Source organism: Saimiri boliviensis, chromosome 3 (genome assembly GCF_048565385.1).
Source record: "Saimiri boliviensis isolate mSaiBol1 chromosome 3, mSaiBol1.pri, whole genome shotgun sequence".
NCBI classification, from domain to species: Eukaryota; Metazoa; Chordata; class Mammalia; order Primates; family Cebidae; genus Saimiri; species Saimiri boliviensis.
In genome coordinates this window covers 124,132,864-124,156,113 of record NC_133451.1, presented here as the reverse complement: position 1 = coordinate 124,156,113, position 23,250 = coordinate 124,132,864, and the positions used below count along the sequence as shown (strand labels likewise).

General features: G+C 45.0%; 2 pseudogenes; one reads left to right on the top strand and one right to left on the bottom strand.

Annotated features, from left to right (window-relative positions):
• Positions 1 to 262: 262 nt before the first annotated feature.
• On the bottom strand, positions 263 to 3,905 carry LOC141583856 (ras-related protein Rap-1A-like; annotated as a pseudogene).
• An 85-nt stretch (positions 3,906 to 3,990) lies between these two features.
• Positions 3,991 to 11,812, top strand: LOC141583855 (C2 domain-containing protein 2-like; annotated as a pseudogene).
• The last annotated feature ends 11,438 nt before the right edge of the window (positions 11,813 to 23,250 follow it).

The window sequence follows — 23,250 nt, the reverse complement described above, 5'->3', positions numbered from 1 at the left end:
TTGATAGGGAGGAATCATGATCAAAATGTCAATACAAAATCATTTGATCATAGTACCAATATCTAACATTTGAAATGCATCCATGCTCTTTTGTATAATCATAAGAGAGTCAAGTGTATTTTTGCACCTGTTATAACTGCTATTGCAAAGGAGAAACACTATTGTCTTATTTTCCAAGAGATATACATACACAGGGAACTTGTGCAAACTAATATAAGATCTAAATTCTTCACATAATGTATACAGTGCGAGAAGCCTCTTCAGATTTATTTTTTGAAGTCTGAAATGCTGGCACTTTCGAATCAGGCAACAGTTCTTCATTCCTGTAATCTGGCTCAGAGCTGCTGTTGACTACAGGCTTAGAGTAGCAGACCTAATTTCTTTTTAGGATTCTTCTTTTCCACTGGTGGTGTTCTATTTATCTGTCTGACCAGGTCATGAAACATCTCATTAGCATTGATCTTTCACTTTGCAGAAGTTTCTACAAAGGCACAGTTACACCACTGTCTTGCCTAATTCCGGCCCTGTTCTTTGCTAACTACTCGCTCATCTTCCGGGTCACATTTATTGTCAACCAAAATCATTGGAACGTCTTCTGTGCCCTTAACCCATAAAATCTGTTCCCTCAGGTCCTGTAAGTCATTAAATGTGGATTGAGCTATAATAGAATATACTAGCGTTAAACCTTGTCCATTCTTCATATACAAATTCCTAATCGCTGTAAATTGCTCTGTCCCTGCAGTATCCAGGATTTCTAGCATACACTGTTGTTAATCCACTTCAACTTGCTTTCTTTTTCTTTCTTCCGGCTATTTTTTAAAATTAATTTATTTACTTCAGGTGCACACTATATCTGGTATTTCTCCCCATGTTAGCCCTCACCATCCTCCTCTCCCTTCCCATCCCCTGCTGTCTCTCCCTACCCCCCTCAACTGCCCCCAGTGTGTGATGCTCCTCTCCCTGAGTCCACATGTTCTCGTTGTTCAACACCTACCTATGAATAAGAACATACGGTGTTTGGCTTTCTGTTCTTATATTAGTTCGCTGAGAATGATGGTTTCCAGATTCATCCAAGTCCCTACAAAGGACACAAACTTGTTTTTTATGGCTGCGTAGTATTCCATGGTATACATGTACCACATTTTCTTTGTCCAATCTATCATTTATGGGTATTTGGGTTGATTCTATGGCAGTCTAGTATTTCTTTTTCTTTTTTATTTTTTTGAGACAGTTTCCAGTTGACACTCAGAAACAGGTTATTCAGTTTCCAAGTGGTTATGTGGGTTTGTGTGTGTTTCTTGATCCTGAGTCCTATTCTGACTGTGCTGTGGTCTGATAGACTGTTTGTTATGATTTCTGTTCTTTTGCGTTTGCTGAGGGGTGATTTGCTTCCAATGATATGGTCAATTTTAGAGTATGTGCAATTTGGTGCTGAGAAAAATGTATATTGTGTGGATTTGGGGTGGAGTGTTCTATATATGTGTATTAGGTCCAGTTGGTCCAGCTCTGCATTCAAGTCCTGGATATCCTTGCTAATTTTCTGCTCATTTATCGAATATTGACAGTGGAGTGTTGGAGTCTCCCACTATTATTGTGTGGGAGTCTAAATCTTGTTTTAGGTCATTAAGAACTTGCTTCATGTATCTGGGTGCTCCTGTGTTGGGGACGTATGTATTTAGGGTACTTAACTCTTCCTGTTGGATTGATTCTTTGACCATAATGTAGTGTCCTTCTTTGTCTCTTTTGATCTTTGTTGAAGTCCATTTTATCAGAGACTAGGATTACAACCCCTGCTTTTTTTTTGTTCTCCATTTGCTTCGTAAATCTTCTTCTATCCCTTTATTTTGAGTCGATGTGTGTCTTTGTATGTGAGATGGGTTTCCTGAATACAGCACACCGATGGGTTCTGACTTTTATCCAGTTTGCCAGTCTGTGTCTTTTGATTGGAGCATTTAGGCCATTTACTTTCAATGTTAATATTGCTATATGTGATTTGATTCTGCCATTTTGTTACTGATTGGTTTTCTTTCCCATTAGTTGCCTCATTCTCTTCATTGCATTTTTGGTCTTTGCCAACTGGTTTGCTTTTGCAGTGACTGGTACTTGTTCCTTTCCATGCTTAGTGTTTCTCTCAGGAGCTCTCCTAGGGCAGGTCTGGTGGTGACAAAATCTCTCAATAATTCCTTGTCCGTAAAGGATTTTATTTCTCCTTCACTTACAAAGCTTAGTTTGGCTGGATATGAGATTCTGGGTTGAAAGTTCTTTTCTTTAAGGATGTTGAATATCGGCCTCCACTCTCTTCTGGCTTGTAGGGTTTCTGCAGAGAGATCTGCTGTGAGTCTGATGGGCTTCCCTCTGTGGGTGACCTGGCCTTTCTCTCTGGCTGCCCTTAGCATTTTTTCCTTCATTTCAACCCCGGTGAATCTGACGATTATGTGCCTTGGGGTTGCTCTTCTTGAGGAATATCTTTGGGGAGTTCTCTGTATTTCTTGAATTTGAAATTTGGACTGCCTTGCTAGACTTGGGAAGTTCTCCTGGATAATATCCTGGAACATGTTTTCCAGCTTGGATTCATTCTCCCCGTCATATTCAGGTATACCGATCGAGCGTAGATTAGGTCTTTTCACATAATCCCATATTACCTGGAGGCTTTGTTCATTTCTTTTCACTCTTTTTTCTCTTGTCCTGCCTTCTCTTTTTATTTCATTGAGTTGATCTTCAATCTCTGATATCCTTTCTTCCCCTTGATCGATCTGGCTATTAGAACTTGTGTTTACTTCACGTAGTTCTTGTGCTGTGTTTTTCAACTCCATCAAGTCGTCTCTGTTCTTCTCTATGCTGGTTATTCCAATTAGTATTTTGTCTAACTTTTTTTCAAGGTTTTTGATTGCTTTGCTTTGAGTTAGAACATGTTCCTTTAGCTCAGAAATGTTTCTCACTAGCCACCTTCTGAAGCCTTTTTCTGTCAATTTGTCGCACTCCTCGGTCAAGTTGTGGTTCTGCGCTGTTGAGGAGTTGTGATGCCTTGAAGGAGAAGAGGTGTTCTGGTCTTTGATGACGGTTTCATCTTTTTTGTGCTGGTTTTTTCCCCGTCTTTGTGGATTTACCTGGCTGTGGTGTCAGGGAGCTGCTTGATGAGGTTGCTTGTCTGCCCAGGAAGGCCAGGTTTCTGTAGTTCTCTAACATCACATTCCTAGATAAATTCCACTGTGCAGGGTCCAGGCATTGCCACTCCTCCAGAGAGAATTCTATCGCCACATCCCTAAATGTCAATGGTTCCATTTCTAGGCTTCCAGGAGATCCTGGCGTCGTAGCCGTAGATCTCCAATACCTGCAGGTCACAGGGCCACACAAGCCAGGCGTCTAGGCGAACAGGACACAGAGCAGTGGAAACGAGACCCGGAGCTGCGGCTACAGGGCCAACTTTCATTCTTTAGGAAATTTCTATCATTGGGTCATATTTTTTAAAAAATGCCCTGAACAAACTGAACTGTCAGAGCAGACTGCCCAATGCCTCCTGAACTAAGGATCACTAGCTTGTACTCACACAGGATGTGTTCTGTTTAAATACTGATGATCCCTTCTCTTTTCTTTGAGCTGCTGCTCCCCTTTCAATGCATCTCAGGGCTCTCAGATTCTGTCTCTTTTTTCTCTTCTCCCTTACAACTGTCCCTAATCTTAATGGACTTTCCTTCCTCCACCAATACTCTCTCCTTTCCTGTCACCACTCTTTTTAATCTCATAAATCTTCCAGATTAATTTAAATAGGGATTGAGGAAAGAGGAAGGCCAGGCATTGTGGTTCCGTCTGGGTGTGTGACCTGTGTGTGGATCCCAGGCCTGCTCTCAGATTACCTGAGTCGTCTGGGGCTGGTTCCTTGATCCCCCCGCCCCGCACTCTTTCATGGTCACATGAAACCAAGAAAAATCAACCTCAATTTCTCTTTAAGTTTTGTGTAAAGATAAACACCAATGGCCTGTCCCCCGGCCCATGCCTCCTCAGGCCACCGCTGGGCCACAGGCCAGACTCCCAGGGCGGCGCGCACAGGAGGTAGGGCGCCCGGCCGCAGCCCCGGAACTTCCCAGACTCCGAGTCGGGAGCGCCGGCCGCGGGATCCGTTCGCGCCCCTGTTCCGCAGGTGTGCGGGGGCTTGCGCCCAGGCCCGGCCGCCGCGCGTTTCCGCCCAGCCCGAAGTCTCGTGGCGCGCTCCTCGCGGGGCTCCGGCCCAGCCGCTCCCCTTCCACGTGCCCCGCGCGCCGCGGCCGCAGCCAGCGCGTACCCTAAGCTAGCTGCCCGCGCCCGGCGCTGCCGGGGAAGTTGGGGAGAGGCGGGCCGGGGATGCGCCAAAGCCTCGGCCTGGCTGGCCTCGTGGTTCGAGGAGGTGCAGTGGCTCGCGCTGGTGTCCCTCTTCGTCGCGGCCCTGGCCAAGGTGGGTCTGTATCTGGCGCAGTGAGCGCTGGCCAGGGCGCGACCCCAGCCCCGGCGGGGGGCGCTGGAGCCTGGCGAGGGGCCGCGCGCTGGGTCCGTCGCGCTGCTCTCCTGGATCCTGAAGCTGGGCAGCTGCAGGAGCCAGTGGTAGGCGGCCTGGGTGACCGCCCTGAACGACGAAGCCAGAGGAAAGGGGGCCCGCCTTTCCTGTCCTTCGAGGAGGACCCACGGCAGTAGCCCCTGGAGCTGGCGGTGGAGGCGGTCTCCAGTGTGCTCAGCTGGAGTTCCACCTGAAAGAGAAGAGAGAGCTCCTCCAGATCAGCTGGTCCTTCATACGTGTGCCGGAAATGGCCATTACTGTCCAGCCCAAAGCACTGGGTGAGGACCAGGTGGCCGAGACGCGCACAGTGTCGGACACTCCGAAGGAGCTCTTGAAGCATTTGGTTGGTTCTGCCTCTCCATCCGTGCTTCTGATCACCAAGCCCACGAATGTACAGGAAGCTCAGAACTTAGAGTGTGCTCCGTCTACTGCTCAGGAATCCTGTCCTCCCAAACCTCCGAGGGCTCACGAGCTAAAGCTGCGGGTGAGGAGTATCCGCGCCTTCCTGCTCAGCGAGCCCGACGCTTCAGGCCACATTAACACAGTGTGCGCCGTGCAGCTGAACGATCCTCTTCAGAGGTTCTCCATCACCCTAACCAAAAACACTACGAACCTCACGTGGAAGAGGAACTCACATTCAAGTTGAATGCCAAGTCAAAGGAGTCACACCTGCAGATTTCAGAGGCTGGGCGATTCTCAGAAGGTCTGCTGGCAACTGGGACAGTTCTTTTGGATTTACTAATCCTGCCCTTCAGGCAGGGCGCGGTGGCTCACGCCTGTAATCCCAGCACTTTGGGAGGCCGAGTTGGGTGGATCATGCGGTCAAGAGATCGAGACCATCCTGGTCAACATAGCGAAAACCCATCTCTACTAAAAATACAAAAAAATTAGCTGGGCATGGTGGCGCGTGCCTGTAATCCCAGCTACTCAGGAGGCTGAGGCAGGAGAATTGCCTGAACCCAGGAGGCGGAGGTTGCGGCAAGCCGAGATCGCGCCATTGCACTCCAGCCTGGGTAACAAGAGCAAAACTCGGTCTCAAAACAAACAAACAAACAAACAACAACAACAACAGCAACAACAAAAAGAAGCAGCCTTCTGGACCACAGAGTTTCATGCTGACCAGCGGGTCTGCCTGCTGCTGCTCGGTGCTGAGTTCCGCCACGGCAGAGTTTACTTAGGTGGAACCTGGTGAATTGAAGTCTTCGCCCATCCCTCCCTCTGTTCCTGCTGCAAAAATAGAAAAGGATCGCACGGTGATGCCCTGTGGGACTGTGGTCACTACTGTCACCGCTGTGAAGACCAAGCCTAGAGTCGACATGGGGAGGTGTCCCCGCTGAGCTCTGAGCCTCCGGTGAAGACTTCCGTCAAGGTGAAGGTGATCAAGAAGGACATCTCTGTCGAGGCCATCTCCTGCAGCAGTGCGCCCGTCAACAAAACACTCTCTTCTTCAGACACAGAATTGTTGGTGTTGAATGGTTTAGATCCAGTGGCCGAAGTTGCCATTCGACAACTCAGCGAATCTTCAAAGCTGAAACTCAAGTCGCCACGGAAGAAAAGCACTGTTATCATGTCAGGGATCTCCAAGACCTCACTAGCCCAGGACCACGATGCTGCCCTGATGCAGGACTATGCAGCCTCCATGAACAGTGCCCACCAGGAGGATGCCCCGTCTCATCCAGAGGTGGCCGCAGCCTCTGCCCCACCGGAGGAAGCCGAGTCAGCCCAGGCATTCTCTGCCCCTAATCCCCTGGAGGACGAGCTAGACTCCTGGGACTTAGAAAAGGAGCCCCAGGCCATGGCCTGGAGCAGCCCGGCCCTGCTGGACCCCGATGAGCTGTCAGAGAGCTCCGTAAGTGTCCCGGAGCCGGGTGCCGCCAAAAAGCATAAAGGAGGAATTCTAAGGAAAGGTGCAAAGCTGTTCTTCCGCCAGCGGCATCAACAGAAAGACCCGGGCATGAGTCAGTCACACAATGACCTCGTGTTCCTGGAGCAGCCAGAGGGTTCCCGGAGGAAAGGGGTCACCATCACCAAGATCCTGAACAAGAAGCTGCTCTCCAGGCACAGAAACAAGAACACCGTGGAGCCTTGCAGGTAGGGGCTGAGGTCACCACCAAGCCAGGAGACCTGCACCCGTGTTACCACCCTCACCAGGACACAGCGAGAGTCTCCGCCAGATGTCCAGATGCCCCGCTTCTCTTGCTGGGTTTCTTCCAACCATCTAGTCTTTTAAAGGGAAAACAAAATCTGAGTCTCCAGCCAGGAGGCTTTCCCCAAGAGGGCGAAAAAGCCTAACTTGCCACCAGATGCCAAATGAGACTTGACAGCTCCAGAGCTTGGGCTGTGCTCAAAGCTAAGAGTCAGGGCTAAATATTAGAAGGAGATTAACATTATAAAAGAAATAATATACTCTAGGGGATTGTGGAGGGCAGGTTTGAGGGACTCAGTTTACCTATTCTACACACTAACAAGTGTTCTTTTGGGCCCATGCCTGCATCATGTCACAAAGAGGAGGTGCCCTGCTGTGCCGTCACTGTGAATGGAATGCGTGGGTCACCTCTCCTCGTCTGCTGCTTGGACTAAAACACGCAGCTGGCCCTGAGTACAGGGAAGTGGAACATAGGCAGGATTTTTATAAATAGAGAAATTACGATGGGAATGGGAATGCAGTTGCAAATGTAGAAAGACATCTGCCTGCGGTATTAGCCCTAGAACTTGAACTCTATATCCTATGCATGGTATGTTGCACACTTTTCTAAGTTTCTTTTAAGCCTACTTGCAAGTGGAAGATATATATATTCTCACATGGTTTTTACATTTTTCTCTATCGTGTTAAAAGCTCTAATAATACTAGTGGAGCAGTTGACAGCCAGCCAGGTTTGTTTTTTTTCTTCTTCTTCCTCCCTGTTATACTTGCTAAATGAGTACAGCAGGTCTGTTGAATGAAGTCGGGAGCCGTACGTGACTGCTGGTAGAACATGGTAACCAAACAGAGACATGGATTTTGCCAAATACTGCCAGTAGCCAAAACAAAGTCCTTTTAGGGCAGTAGAGAAAATCGTCTTGTGTCTCAGGTGTCAGTCTTAGGAATGGAAGTTGAAATAGGCCAAACTTGCAGGACTTTCCTTTTATGAGCACTACAGAATTTCACTGTCAACAGCATTCTTGGACACAGTTTGGGGTGCCCTTGTTTGGGTTTGTTTTAGTGGAAAACGTGATGAACCGGGCACACCGTTTTAATATCCCTAAGTATCATTCCAGTCGCTTTCCTCATCAGCTGCCTTTCTACTTTAATTGATTCACAATTTTCACTTTGGTCTGCTCCTTCCAAATGTGCCAGTTCCAGTAGACATGCTGGTGAACGAGCAGTCATCCCTGGCGTGAAGTGTTTTTGACAGTTTAATGTGATTCACTTTTCTCCAAAGAGATGTAAAAGGCTGTTATGAACACTTGGCTTCAGGCCTGGAGATGGAGATGGGCGAGCTTCCTTCCACAGGCATTCTTTAATCCTTAAATATTAAATATTTCAGAGGTCATAGAGCCGCTGGTGAGTAGAAACCTATGTAAAGGCCAAAATTACAGGATTTTTTTCCTTGTTTTTTAGGGGGAGAGATTAAAACACTACCTTAGGAATTTCACTTTAAGATACACATTACATACTTCTTAAGTGTTCCAGGAATTATGGAATGATTTAAACTGACTTTTAAAACCTGCTATGTTTTTAAAAATTTTATTCCAATTTTAATCATTGTTTTTATTTTTTATTTTATTTTATTTTTGAGACGGAGTTTCGCTCTTGTTACCCAGGCTGGAGTGCAATGGCGCGATCTCGGCTCATGGCAACCCCCACCTCCTGGGTTCAGGCAATTCTCCTGCCTCAGCCTCCTGAGTAGCTGGGATTACAGGCACGTGCCACCATGCCCAGCTAATTTTTTGTATTTTTAGTAGAGACGGCGTTTCACCATGTTGACCAGGATGGTCTCGATCTCTTGACCTTGTGATCTACCCGCCTCGGCCTCCCAAAGTGCTGGAATTACAGGCGTGAGCCACCGTGCCCGGCTAATCATTGTTTTTGAAAAAAGCACTTGGAGTTGCAAAATATATGAATACTACCCAGTTTCTGTCCCCAGAGTCAGGCACTGCAGCTAGTCTTTTGAGGCAGATGTTCACTTGAATGTTTTACTTGAGGTTTTACTGCTCTTGGCCATGTGGTAAAAAGAGCCTGAGATACAGAAGAATTCCAAGAGGATATTATGATTATGTGTCAGAATTTCAGACACTGATGAGAAGTTTTTAATTGTTCTTTTGTTTTATTTTGGAATTCAGGTACACTCTACTCAATTGTGAGGATATCAGAAGCTTTAAAAAAAAAAAAAAATTTTAGAGACGGGGTTTCACTCTGTTGCCCAGGCTTCAGTGCAGTGGTGGCTTACTGCAACCTTCCAGGTTTAAGCGATTCTCCTGCCTCAGCCTCCTAAGTAGCTGGGTTTACAGGCCTGCACCACCACACCTGGCTAATTTATTTGTATTTAGTAGAGATGGAGTGTCACCAAGTTGGTTAGGCTGGTCTTGAACTCCTGACCTCAGGTGATCTACCCACTTCGGCCTCCAAAAGTGCTGGAATTATAGGCATGAGCCACTACGCCAGGCCCAGAATATTAGATTAAGCCTTCTTGCTCCCCCGCAAAAAAGTTTTTATCCATCCTATTTCCAGATGAATCCCATGAGCGCTGCTTACTGTTGAATACCTAGGTCTGGGGCTCTGCTTCCCACAGACACGCTCAGGTGGTCTCCATGCTCACATTGTCTCCATCCAGTGGCCTTCTCTGATGTCACAGGAACCACCAATGTAGGAGGGAGTTGATGAAGCAATGACCAAAAAATCACCTAGGCTAGCTTCAGGGAAGCACCTCGAGAAAATGGGCTCTGTTGATATCGTGAATGTTTCTTTTTCGAGCTTTTTTTTTTTTTTTTTGAGATGGAGTTTCGCTCTTGTTACCCAGGCTAGAGTGCAATGGCGCGATCTCGGCTCACCGAAACCTCTGCCTCCTGGGTTCAGGCAATTCTACTGCCTCAGCCTCCTGAGTAGCTGGGATTACAGGCACGTGTCACGATGCCCAGCTAATTTTTTGTATTTTTGGTAGAGACGGGGTTTCACCATGTTTATCAGGATGGTCTCGATCTCTCGACCTAGTGATCCACTCGCCTCGGCCTCCCAAAGTGCTGGGATTACAGGCTTGAGCCACCGCGCCCGGCCTTTCAAGCTATTTTATACAGGTTTGTTTTTCCACAGTGTAGGGTATTTATGATAAAGAAAATGTTGTGAAGGTTAAAGATCACTTAAGATGATCCACCAAATACTAAAAATGCTGACGTGTAAATCACCTTTATCACCTCACCTCTTCTACAAGCTTCTGTATCTTGGGGGCTTTTGTTTTTGGTGTTTGTATGAAAGTTTTGTCGAGTGGGGTTTTAAAAGTGATTCCTTGTGAACACTAAGATTAATTGCGTCTGTATCCCTGGACCTGGGTGCTCATGTTGGTTTTAATGTGCTAGCAAGCCTTCCCAGTTTGCTTTGTTTAAGGAGGTGTCTCTGTTCTTTGTGGAGGAATGAAATGGAGCTTTAAGTATCTGTGTGTGGTGTGTGTGTCTGCACACACATATGCGTTATTGTAGCCATAACAAAATCAGCCATCTCCTTGTTCCAGGTGAAAATCTTCTGTGGGAATTTTGACAGAGCATTTTATTTTAACCAAGTTTCAAGTCTGAGTTCAAAACCAGCCCTGATCCCTTATGACAGCTACGCTACCAACTGCCACTCAATGACAAATTGGTGCCCATTTAGAATGTTTCTTGGGTTTTGCTTGCCACATCTATGGATGAGAGTTGCAAAGTTTCTTTGGGCAGAGAGAGAAAGATCAATTTACATTGGTGGCCACCAAAGGTGGGTGTTTGCTGGGTAATAGTCTCACGACTCTTAATCTGGAAACTTCCAAGTACAAATTGGTGGATGGTGGAAATCAGGACATTTCTCTCTGTCAGATGGAAACAGACCTCTGGACTGGCAGAAACCCTGCTGCCAGGCCCTCTCCCCACTGCCCCGAACGGACCCAGACACGATGACCAAAGCATCCTACACAGGGCAAGGCCTCTGCGGAATCCTGCAGGGCAAACTCGGGTTACCTTGGGCCCATGACTGTCTGCATTCGAAACACAGTCCACTGCCCTGTTCCCTCAGCGAGCAGCTGGGCAGTAATGCACCACTCATCATTAGGCTTCTGGTTTGTTGTTTACTCTAACAATGTTATGTCAAAACTGCATTTTAAAAAGAAGGAAATGGCAAGTTTTCCAGGTCTGCAGAAAGGTTTGGCCTGACACTGGAGTGCAGTGATGAACTTTCATGCCAATGATTGTATTCCTCAGTAGCACTTTAGACACCGAAGACAGCTCCGCACCTCACCTGTGCACAGGCTGGGTGGGTTCCTTTGGAGAAGATGAGGCTGGAACACAAACAATCTTTGAAATAAATAAATGTGCACATGGAAAAAAAAAAAAAAAGGTAAACACCAATAAAGACATATCTTCTGGAAAACTTTTTTTTTTTTTTTTTCTTTGAGACTGAGACTCACTCTGTGACCCAGGCTGGAGTGCAGTGGCAAGATCATAGCTCACCGCAGCCTCAATCTCCGGACTTCAAGCAATCTTCCTGCCTGGACCTCCCACACTGCTGGGATGACAGTCTTGAGCCCTGGAGCTCAGCCTGGAAAACATTTTTTAAAATATAGAATTTGATGTGGCACAGAACTCAAGATATTCCAAGAATGGTTTGTGTTTCTCGTACTTCTGTTGACTGTTTAATGGTAGATAGGCTGATTATGCAGAACACCTCAGACATATTTCGATGTAATTAGGGCAAAACCAGTGTGAAGCCCCTTATGAGAAGTCCAAATCTGTGATTCTCATACAACATACAAAAGAACTTTTTCGTGTAAGATGTCAGAGTAAAGAGTGAACCATATATATACATATAAACGTGTGTGTACATATACATATATATGCGCATATATATGTATATATGTGGTTCCCACTTCTTGTTCACCAATACGATGACCTCAGAACAATTCACTCTTACACCCTGCAGGGAGTTTTCTTTCTTTATACAGTCAGCGTAAGGGAAGTGACAGGTCTCAGAGGGCAATTGTATCTTGTTCTCTGATTGATCTTCCAGGGTCCACTTTGGTGAAGGGGACAGCGATACGGACCGGAGGATTGGTCATGATGGGGTAAGAGCTGCAGCAGTAACCCATCATGCACCGAGTGGAGCATGAGGGCAAATGCTGGGTTTTAACATTTTTTTTTTTTTGGTGGGGGGCACAGGATGTTGCTCTGTCACCCTGTAGTACAATGGTACAATCATGATTCTCTGTAACCTGGAAGTCCTGGGCTCAAGAGATCCTCCAGCCTCAGCCTTCCAAATATCTAGGACTGCAGACACACGTCACCAGGCCCAGTTAATTTTTTAAATTATTCTTTTTGTAGAAATGGTGTCTTGTGTCTCACTGTAGAGTCCAGGCTTGTTTGAAACTCCTGGTTTTATCCTCCTTCTTTGACCTCCCAAAGTGCTGGGATGGCAGCCATGGCTCCCAGCCAGTCTTTTGTTATTCATAATGAGCCCCTTTGGATCCACTGGATGTATGTTAATGAGGTGGGTTAAGTTGGGGCCCTGGGGTAGCCTGAGGATAGGGCTGCTCAGCAGAAGACCAAGTGATTAGTACTTGCAGCAGAATGGTGGGGGCACCTGGAAAATAAACTTTATACAAACTCTTGAAGAATGTCATAGCAGGAGTGGAGATTTGCGAACACTTTGAAGTGCCAGGAGATGGACAACCCAGAGAGGGAATGGACCTATATTTATCTATTTACGGTGATACTTACCCTGTATCTATACTTTGAAATGGTTCCTTTAGTGATTTAGTTTAAGATATAGATACAATGATAAGATGTATGATTACTGCCTTAAAATGATTTGGGGAAAGTAGAAAGAGCATGATCTTGATAAAATAAAATTGACCATAATAATTATTGAAACTGTGTAATGGATCTCTGGGGCTTACAGGAATCTATTCCACAATTATGTCTCTCTTTGTGCATGTTGGGACTTTTCCATAATATCTCAAAAATTAAACTGAGATTATATAGCATCCTATGAATTATTGTGTCAATCCTGCATGGGAAAAGTTGAACACTGATCAAATTTAGTCCAGATATAAAGACTAATGATGCCGCACACCCATACACACACTAGAATGATAGAGACAGGTGTGTTTCTCACATGCCGTGGTGTTGCAAGAGAGCACAGAGGCCTGTATGTGATGTAGAAATGGGCTATGAGAGCAGAGAAAGAAGACAGGCTGGATGTTTTCTTGAGGTTAAGATCTGGTCAGGGTGAAGGATCACTTGCTCAGGATGACATTGTGTGGTTTGAATATCTGTCCTGCACTGCAGGAGGGAGTACCTGGGCTTTCTCAGCAGATTGCCCCGATGTGAGGCCAAGGAAAAGAATGAAGGAGTGAGGATTAAAAGTTATCAAGAGTGAAAAACTCTACAAACAGATTTCAACTATGTTTTAGGATCCTCCCCACCCCAATGTTTAACAGTTGATTAGATGCACCATGTTTTATTTTCTGAAATTTGAACTTGTTTGAGTAAGCCTTTATGGTGCTCAATGAAGCCAACAGCTTAATCTAGTAAGGGAAGTATAGCTCCATTGAATGCCTTCTTTAGGAACCCAGCATTGCGTGTTCTGTGAAGTGAAACGGGTCCTTGGTCCCTCTCCATAATGGCTGGAACTACAAAGGAGTTTCAAATCCTGCTGCAGCTTTGTATTGTGGCCTTAGCGTATATGAAGATATAAATGACCTCGAGTTAGATTTTGGATATTTGTGAGGCAAGAATTATTCACTCTGAAGCAGGTCACTGAGGTCATGGCCCCATAGTTAGTAAAACTGTGCATATTGGGCAGACTGTTGGTCAGGGGCTCCAGTTCTGAGAAGTTTCATCCTTTGACTGACCCTGGAGTCCTGTTGCTTATTACGGATGTCCTGATTAGTTAATAAAAACTCGTAAATCCCTACTGAGCTCATCACACATGACAATGGTTATGTCATCCTTACAGTGTAGAGCCCTCCTCTGCTGTTTCTCATTTGATCCTGGGGTAGGGGGTAGGAAGGAGGTTCTCTCGGTAGCTGACGGGCTAAGAGGGCAGTGATCTCCTAAACGTGTGACATAAAGCAGAGACTAAGAACGAGACAGGCAGGCTACACATTCCTGCAGAACAAATACAGCAGAGCGCCTGCATCTGGCTCCATGATGTCACAAGGATTCCTCCTACACCTGTGCTGAGCTAGCGGGGTGCTGCTTCTAGAATCCAAGGCATGCTGAGCAACTGAGTACGGACAGTCACAGGCTCAGTGCCTGTGAGAGCCTGATGTACTGCAAGTTAGAGCCTGTAAGCCTTTTGTGGAGGGGGCACCACTGAAGATGGGTGGATTTGGAACTAACAGCGTAAGTGACCTTAAGCCAAATTTATAAATGATCAATATGTGTCCTCCAAAATCCAAAAGGGTTAAAGGTTTTGGCTTATTTTTACGTTGCGGGTATTGAGAGGTTTAATAGTGATTTCCCCACAGTGTCAGAGATGGAGTGGCTTTCATATAAAAAATAATTTTCAACCATTTAATCAAATAAGGGGCTTGCACTGTGTGGGGGTAATGACCCATTTCCTTTGTATAAACTACTTTGTGAGTATTTTCGTGGCCTGCCTGAATGAGTGTTTCAAATGGATTACCACGGAGGAGAATGTCATCAGCGTAAATCATACCTGCAGTTCTGGAAGACATTGAAGGAAGTTGAGATCTTCCCTGCAAAGTTTGTGTGCAAAGGCAAGACTGCCGAGGTGCCCACGGTTGGTGGGTTGAGGTGCATAAAATTCCTTTGAGGTAAAGGGAAAGCATGGCCAGGAAGCTGTTGAAATAAGCCTGAAAAAACCTAGCCAAATCTGTAGTAGCCTGATATTTACCATTTGCTGACTGGATGGAGTAAGCCACGTCAGTAACATTGCGAGAGATCACCCCATTAAAGCTGGCATCAATTCACTCTGAGATGTCATACTTCTTTCAAAATAGAAGAGCATAGAAAATTGCAGTTGAATCCAGAAACAGTGGGATAATCACTCCTAGGTCTTGCATCATGGGTTTCAATATTTGAATATCCGCGCCGGGCGTGGTGGCTCAAGCCTGTAATCCCAGCACTTTGGGAGGCCGAGGCGGGTGGATCACAAGGTCAAGAGATTGAGACCATCCTGGTCAACATGGTGAAATCCCGTCTCTACTAAAAACACAAAAAATTAGCTGGGCATGGTGGCACGTGCCTGTAATCCCAGCTACTCAGGAGGCTGAGGCAGGAGAATTGCCTGAACCCAGGAGGCAGAGGTTGCGGTGAGCCAAGATCGTGCCATTGCACTCCAGCCTGGGTAACAAGAGCGAAACTCCGTCTCAAAAAAAAAAAAAAAAAAAAAAAAATTTGAATATCCTATTTTAACTAATATTTAGTCATATCATCTTTTTTCACTGGGGTCAGGAACATCCATTGAATCCCATTTTGTGAAGCTATTAAAAATGCAAAAGACTGAATTTAATTGCACATTACTTACTGTATCTGTTTATTTTCTCTCTATATATCATTCCAGTGTGTGCTCTCATCTTGGAACATTTAGGGAAACCAGTGATTCTCATGGTTAAGACAAAGGATAACTCTTTTACCTCCATTTTATGTTTAGTAACATCATTAAGGTAATGGAGAATTCATCATTTCTTTTTCTTTTTATTTATTTATTTATTTTTGTAATGGAGTTTCTCTCTTGTTGCCCAGGCTGGAGTACAATGGCGCGTTCTCAGCTCGCAGTAACTCTGCCTCCTGGGTTCAAGGTATTATCTTGCCTCAACCTCCCAAGTATGTGGGACAACCAGCATGTGCCAGCAAGCCCAGCTAATTTTGTATTTTTAGTAGAGATGGGATTTCCCTATGTTGGCCAGGTTGGTCTCAAACTCCTGACCTCAGGTGAGCCACCCGTTTCAGCCTCCCCAAGTGCTGGGATGGAGAAACCCCGTCACTACTAAAAACACAAAATTAGCTGGGCTTGAGCCACTGTAGCTGGCCAGATTCATCATTTAAAATCAGAGGGATACTTGGTTAACTAACTAAAGGCAAAAGATTAAATATATGAAAGTTTTCCAATTGGTGCATTTTAACAGATGTTCATGTTCAATTATCATCCAAGTTACAGGGAAAGAAAAGTCAACCATCACCTTTTAATCTTTTGTGTAGATTCTTTCGGTAAATTTTGTATTTTCAACAGAAGTTGAAACTTAGGAACTTCTCTTACGAGGTTGTTTGTTTTTTGTCCTCTCCTTATACCTTGAATTTGGTTGCATTTTTCTTGCTTTTTATTCTGCATTTATTTGACTTTCCTGTCCATTATTTTTTTCTTTTTTCTTTGTTTAGACATTCAGTACACTTTACAGGTTGTTTCTTTTAAGGTGACTATGTTTGACAAGACATAGTAGTCATTTGAGGTGATGATTGTCTGTGACAATACTAATTGTAGCAGGTTGTGAAGAAGGTTCAACAGAGAAATAAGGCATGCATTTCTGTAAAGGTGTCAGTGAAAGTATATCCGCAGGGTGTGTTTTTTACATTATAAAATACACAGCGATATGTCTGGACTGAAATTCATGACTCTGGGAGATATAAAAAGGGGCCTGAATGCATATTCCTGCTCTTAAATACCAAAATATTTCTAAATTACTGACTAAGTCATATAAATCTCTGAAAGAGCCTCAGCTGAAGTCAGTAAAAGCAGCACAAAGCAGCGGAGCTGAAGGTGCAGGCTTGTGATGGGGCACAGAGCCAGTGAGCAGAGCAGAGCAAGAACAGAAATTCCCTGACAGTGGTGGCCAACGTCTGGGTAATCCTGCTCACAATGGCCTCTCTAGGGCTCAGTTTGCATAGATAGGGTGGACCCTCCCTGACAATTTGTTTTAGTGTTGAGACCGCTAATGCCACACACTCCAGGATTGTGAGAAATGGGCTCTCCTTCCTGTAGTGAGGTTTATGGGGAGAGCAGCGGATCTACAGAGTTGATCCAAAAATGACTTGAGAGAGCAGAAACAGGAGACTAGTTTGGGGCTGTGACGGTGCTCAGGGGTGGGGCTGCTGAAAGGGTTCTCCACTACCTGGGGATGAGCCTGTCACCTGCAGCAACAGAGGATGCACCCAGACTTTCTCATCGGCTTCTTCAGGTGCGCAGAAGGGAAGAGAGAAAAGTGAGTCCCCCCAAAATATCTAGAGTCAAACATAAACATGGAATCAGAGGCTTTATTACAAATGCCCTCCAACAACACAGGAAGAAAAGACAGCCACAGGCAATGGGCTCTCTAAGGAGCCCATCACTGGTCTATGACAATACTGATTGTGACAGCTTGCGAAGAAGGGTCAACAGAGAAATAAGGCATAAGCTTTTCTGTAAACTTATCAGTGAAAGTGTACACATGTGATCTGGTTTTTAAATTATAAAATGAAACCTGTCCCAACTCATAGTCCAGAAAAACGCCTATTTGCTGGACTTCTGTATTCGTTGTACTGCATGAACCACAGAATTGCCGAATTTCCCAGCACCCCATCCGTGGGGTTGGCGATCTCAGACCATCTGTGGGAAATGATTCTTTACACACACCAAGGGTCCATGCACCTGTGCCTCTCACTTCCACGTGCCAAAAGTGTCTCCCAGCATCAAAGCCCTCACAGCTCCGGACAGCTGGGTAAAAACTCAATGACTCAGGATTGTCGATAAAGCCTGGATGCATCCTACTAAATATCACACTCTTTCTGTCTCTTGAGATAGTAAGACTAGGGTGGGCTGTTTCCGGGTCTAGCGTCAAATCTTCCTGAAATGTGCTCATCATTCTTTGGAGGCCAAAATAATGCGGAAGGAGCCCCAAGCTCTTCTTCTTGAATTCATGTGAGCAGACTGCAGGGGCTTTCAGGTTTTCACAGGTGTTGTAGATGTTCTCAATACCTGTCGGCACATCCAGGTCTCCCTGAAAACACTTCTCCGTTACTTCTTTTAACAGATTTTGTAGTACAAATAAATGGTCTGAAATTTGTCTTTGGTTTTCAGTGAGTTTTTTGTAAGCATCCTTCTCTTCAACAAATAAAGAGTCACAAATTGCAGACTGTTCCTTTACCAAGGGAGCCTTAATTTCTTCAAATTCAGAGTGTAATTCCTTCCTCCTTATTTCTATTTTTCTTTTCTCATTCAAATATTTCAAAATCGTCGCTTCACGTCGCATCTTGGCGTCTTCAATTTCCTCCTTTAGTGGCTGAATGTAGCTTTTGAGCCTTCTCCTGTATTTGGCTGCAGCTTGCTCAATGGGCAGCAGGGGGTGGTGCTGGTGGTCAGAGGAGACCCTGCACTGGGGACACAACAGCTCCAGGTCCTTCTCACAGAACAGGGTCAGACGCTGGCAGTGCTTCCCACACAGGGGCTCCTCCTCCTGCCGTTTGCTCTTCCTCCTCATGTCGGGAAGCTGCTGAACCGCATCAGTCATGCGGCCAAATTGGGTGTTTCTCCCGAGGGTCCCTTCGGGGCAGTGGTGGAGGCACACGGGGCAGGGGAAGATGTCCAGTAGGTTTTCCCAGCGCTGGTGGATGCAGGAGCGGCAGAAGTTGTGCCCACAATGAGTGGTGACTGGGTCCTTGAGGTAACCCAGGCAGATGGGGCAGCTGGCGTCTGCTTGGAGCTCAGCAAGGATCCCTTGGAAGGCCATGGTGCAGGGAGGGATCTGCGTGGGGAGACTCCCTTCAGAAGGTGTGATCCTCCGGGAAGGAGGGAAGGTGAGAAGCTGGCGCCTCCTGAGTTCTCTCCCGCAAGCACTTCACAGGCCTGAGTCTGTTTCTTTCCCTTTGGCTCTAGAAGCAGCTCCCACGGGAGGGAGGGCCCAGGGCACCGGCTGATCTCTTGACACCAGATCCTCCTTTACTCAGATTCAAGCTGGGCTCTCTCGTGGTCTTTCTCAGAAAAAGCCACAGTTCCAAGAGACAGCGGAAACTAATGACCACGTAAAATACTCCAGAGTGTGGGACTTTCAACGGAACAGAAGGCAGCTGTCTTCAACAAAAGGAGAAAAAAGAAGATCTATTAAGGCAATGAAGAACATGTATATCCATGAAAACAAATGCCTAAATAATTTTTATTATTTCTGTATAAACCCCTCTAACAATAAAATCTATTGAGATAGAGGAAATCTCATATGTATTCTTTAGTTACGATTTCTGATAAGGATATTACAATCTTAATATTTAAAACAGGCTCTATATTTTAGACATTCATAGTGCAATATTTACCCTTAAGATTACATGTGATCCTGGGTTTGCCACGCAGCATTGCAAAGTATAGAAATTGGGATATCAATTTTTAGTGGATACGCAGTGTTTGTTGTGGTAATTTTGCTACGACATTATACACTTTAGATGTTCTCCAGTAGAAAACATTATTGAAAAGGCTGACAGTCTGGACAACATGACCACACCGAGTTCTATGAAAAAAATACAAAAGTGAGCCAGGCCTAGTGGCTCATACCTGCAGTCCAAACTCCTAGGGCGGCTCAGATAAGAGGATCAATTGAGCCTGTGAGGCTGAGGTTGCAGTGATGTTTAGTGTACCAACAAACTGGAGCCTAGGCAACAGAGCAAGATTGTGTCTTAGATAAAAGAAAATTAAATGAAAAGCTGAGCTTTCTTGTCTCTGTGTCACTGTCTCCAAGCTAGACCAGCTTCTCCCTTACTCTTTTTTGTAGCCCATCTTCCACTTCTGCTACATCTCAAAGCTGTAAAATCCCTTGTGAGTTGAGCATGGTGGCTCACCCCTGTATTCCTATCACACTGGCAAGCAGAGGTAGGCAGATCACCTGAGGTCAGAAGTTTGAGACCAGCCTGGTCAACATGGTGAAACCCACTCTCTACTAAAAATACAAAACTTTGCTGGGCGCGGTGGCTCAAGCCTGTAATCCCAGCACTTTGGGAGGCCGAGGCGGGTGGATCACGAGGTCAAAGAGATCGAGACCATCCTGGCCAACATGGTAAAACCCTGTCTCTACTAAAAAAAATACAAAAAATTAGCTGGGCATGGTGGGGCATGCCTGTAATCCCAGCTACTCAGGAGGCTGAGGCAGGAGAATTACCTGAACCCAGGAGGCGGAGGTTGCAGTGAGCTGAGATCGCGCCATTGCACTCCAGCCTGGGTAACAAGAGCGAAACTCCGTCTCAAAAAAAAAAAAACAACAACAACAAAACTTCACCAGGAGTGGTGGCAGGCACCTGTAATCCCAGCTACTTGGAAGTCTGAGGCAGGAGGATCACTCAAATCCAGGGAGCAGGGGTTGTAATGAGCTGAGAGAGTGCTATTGTGTTCCAGCCCGGGCAACAAGAATGAAACTCTATCTCAATAAAAAATAAATAAATAAACAAAAATAAATAAATTGTAGCCAGGTGCAGTGGCTCACTCCTGTAATTCCAACACTTTCAGAGGTAGATGCGGGCAGAACACAAGGTCAAGAGATCGAGACCACCTTGGTCAACATGGGGAAACAGACGGTCTATTAAAAATACAGAGAGAGATCCAAGATGGCTGATCACTAGCAGCTCGGGATTGTAGCTCCCACTGAAAACGCAAAGAACGAGAGGACGCCACACCTTCACATGAATTCTTGTTGCTCACCCACCAGGAGATTCCCAGCGGAGGAGCTCCACGGGTCGCCAGCGCGACTCTTGTGACCGGCGAGGCGGTTTTGCCGGCGCCTCGGAGCTTCGGTTCTTGGTGCAGAGTCAGAAAAGCACCATCATTCTTAACGCCGCTGATTTGGTCGGCGCAGTGGGTTGCTCAGATTTTGGCGCTGAGAATCAATAAGTTGGACGTCCACTCAGAAACCCAATTACAAAGACGGTAATTATAAAGACCACAGATGGATAAATCTACAACGAAGGGAAGAAAACAGTCAAAACAGGCTGAGAATACCCAATATCAAAAGGCCTCTTCCTCAGCGGGGGATCGTAGTTCCTCATCAGCAACGGAACAAGGCTTGATGGAGAACGTGTGTGTTCCAATTACAGAAGCAGGCTTCAAAACGTGGATAATAAGAAACTTCTGTGAATTAAAAGAACTTGTTCTAACACAAGCTAAAGAAACTAAGAACTTTGAAAAAAGGTTTGACAAAATGTCAACAAGATTACAAAATTTAGAGAGGAAAATAAGTGAATTGATGGAACTGAAAAACACAATACGAGAACTATGTGAAGTATGCACAAGTTTTAACAGCCGAATTGATCAAGCAGAAGAAAGGATATCAGAGGTCGAAGACCAACTCAATGAAATAAAACAAGAAGACAAGATTAGAGAATAAAGGATAAAAAGGAATGAGCAAAGTCTCCAAGAAATATGGGACTATGTGAAAAGACCTAATCTACGCTTGATAGGTGTACCTGAATGTGACGAAGAGAATGAATCCAAGCTGGATAATATGCTTCAGGATATTATTCAGGAAAATTTTCCCAACTTAGTAAGGCAGGATAATATTCAACTCCAGGTAATACAGAGAACACCGCAAAGATAGTCCTCAAGAAGAGCAACTTCAAGGCACATAATCGTCAGATTCACCAGGGTTGAAATGAAGGAGAAAATACTAAGGGCAGCCAGAGAGAAAGGTCAGGTTACCCACAAAGGGAAGCCTATCAGACTCACAGCAGATCTCTCAGCAGAAACCCTACAAGCCAGAAGAGAGTGGGGACCAATATTCAACATCCTTAAAGAATAGAACTTTCAACCAAGAATTTCACATCCAGCCAAACTAAGCTTCATAAGTGAAGGAAAAATAAAGTTTTTTGTGAACAAGCAAGCACTCAGAGGATTCATCACCACCAGGCCTGCTTTACAAGAGCTTCTGAAAGAACCACTACACATAGAAAGGAACAAACAGTATCAGCCTTTCTAAAAAATACCAAAAAGTAAAGAACATTAATATAATGAAGAATTTACATCAACTAATGGGCAAAATAGCCAGCTAATATTAAATGACAGCATTAAACTCACATATATCATTATGAATTCTAAATTTAAATTGACTAAATTCCTCAATTCAAAGACAGGCAATTTGGACAAAAAACTAAAACTGTATGCTGCATCCAGACCCATCTCACATTCAAGGATACACAAAGACTCAAAACAAGGGATGGAGAGAGACTTACCAACCAACCAGAGAGCAAAAACAAATAAATAAAAAGCAGAAGTTACCATTTTTGCCTCTGATAAAATAGTATTTAAAGCAACAAAGATCAAAAGAAGCAAAGAGGGACATTATATAATGATAAAAGAATCAATGCAACAACAAGAAGAGTTAAAGGTCCTAAATATACACGCACCCAATACAGGAATACCCAGACATACAAGACTTATAAAGAGATTTAGACTCCCACACAATAATAGTGGGAGACTTCAACATTAATATTACACAGATCAATGAGACAGAAAATTAACAATGATATCCAGGACTTGAACTCAGATCTGGAACAAGTAAACGTAATTAACATTTATAGAACTCTCCACTTTACACAAAATATACACTCTTATCAGTACCACACCATATCAACTTGGAAGTTTAAACGAAATGTTGGTTGGCTTCTTGTTTGTTACTCTCTTCCCTCATTTTCTTTCATGTCTTCATTATTAAGGACAATTATAGGCATACCCATATTTAGACTGCATTCTAGCCCGGGCAACAAAGCAATACCCCCATTCTCTCTCCCTCTTCCTCTTTGTCTTTCTTCCTTTTCTTTTAAAAAAATAAATAAATAAATAAAATACAGAAGTTAGCTGGGTGTTGTGGTGGGCGCCTATAGTCCCAGCTATTTGGGAGGCTGAGGCAGGAGAATCGCTTAAACCCAAGAGAGGGAGGCTGCAGTGAGCTGAGATTGTGCCACTGTACTCAGCAAAGCAGCAAAGTGAGACTCTATCTCAAAAAATAAATAAACAAACAAATAAATAAATAAATAAATAAATAAATGCCCTGTGTCTTCCTCTCCCTTCTTCATCCTTCACAAAAGTCTCTCCACAGTCTTCTTCTTCTTTTTGTTTTGTTTTGTTTTGTTTTGTTTTTGTTTTTTGAGACAGAGTTTCACTCTTGTTACCCAGGCTGGAGTGCAATGGCACAATCTCGGCTCACCGCATCCTCCGCCACTGAGTTCAAGCAATTCTCCTGCCTCAGCCTCCTGAGTAGCTGGGGCTGCAGGCAGGCACCACCATGCCCAGCTAATTTTTTGTATTTTTAGTAGAGACGGGGTTTCACCCTGTTGACCAGGCTGGTCTCGATCTCTCGACCTCATCATCCACCCGCCTCGGCCTCCCAAAGTGCTGGGATGACAGGCGTGAGCCACCGCGCCCTGCCCTCCACAGTCTTTTTAATCCCATTTCATCTGACTTTCAGGTCTGACTCCTCTGGGGCCACACAAATCTCTCAAGTTCAGTTGAAATCTATTAGTGGCAAGAACAAGGCCAGGCATTTTGGTTTCCGGCTCTCATATTTGGGGTCACTGATCAGAAGCACAGCTGGCCCTTC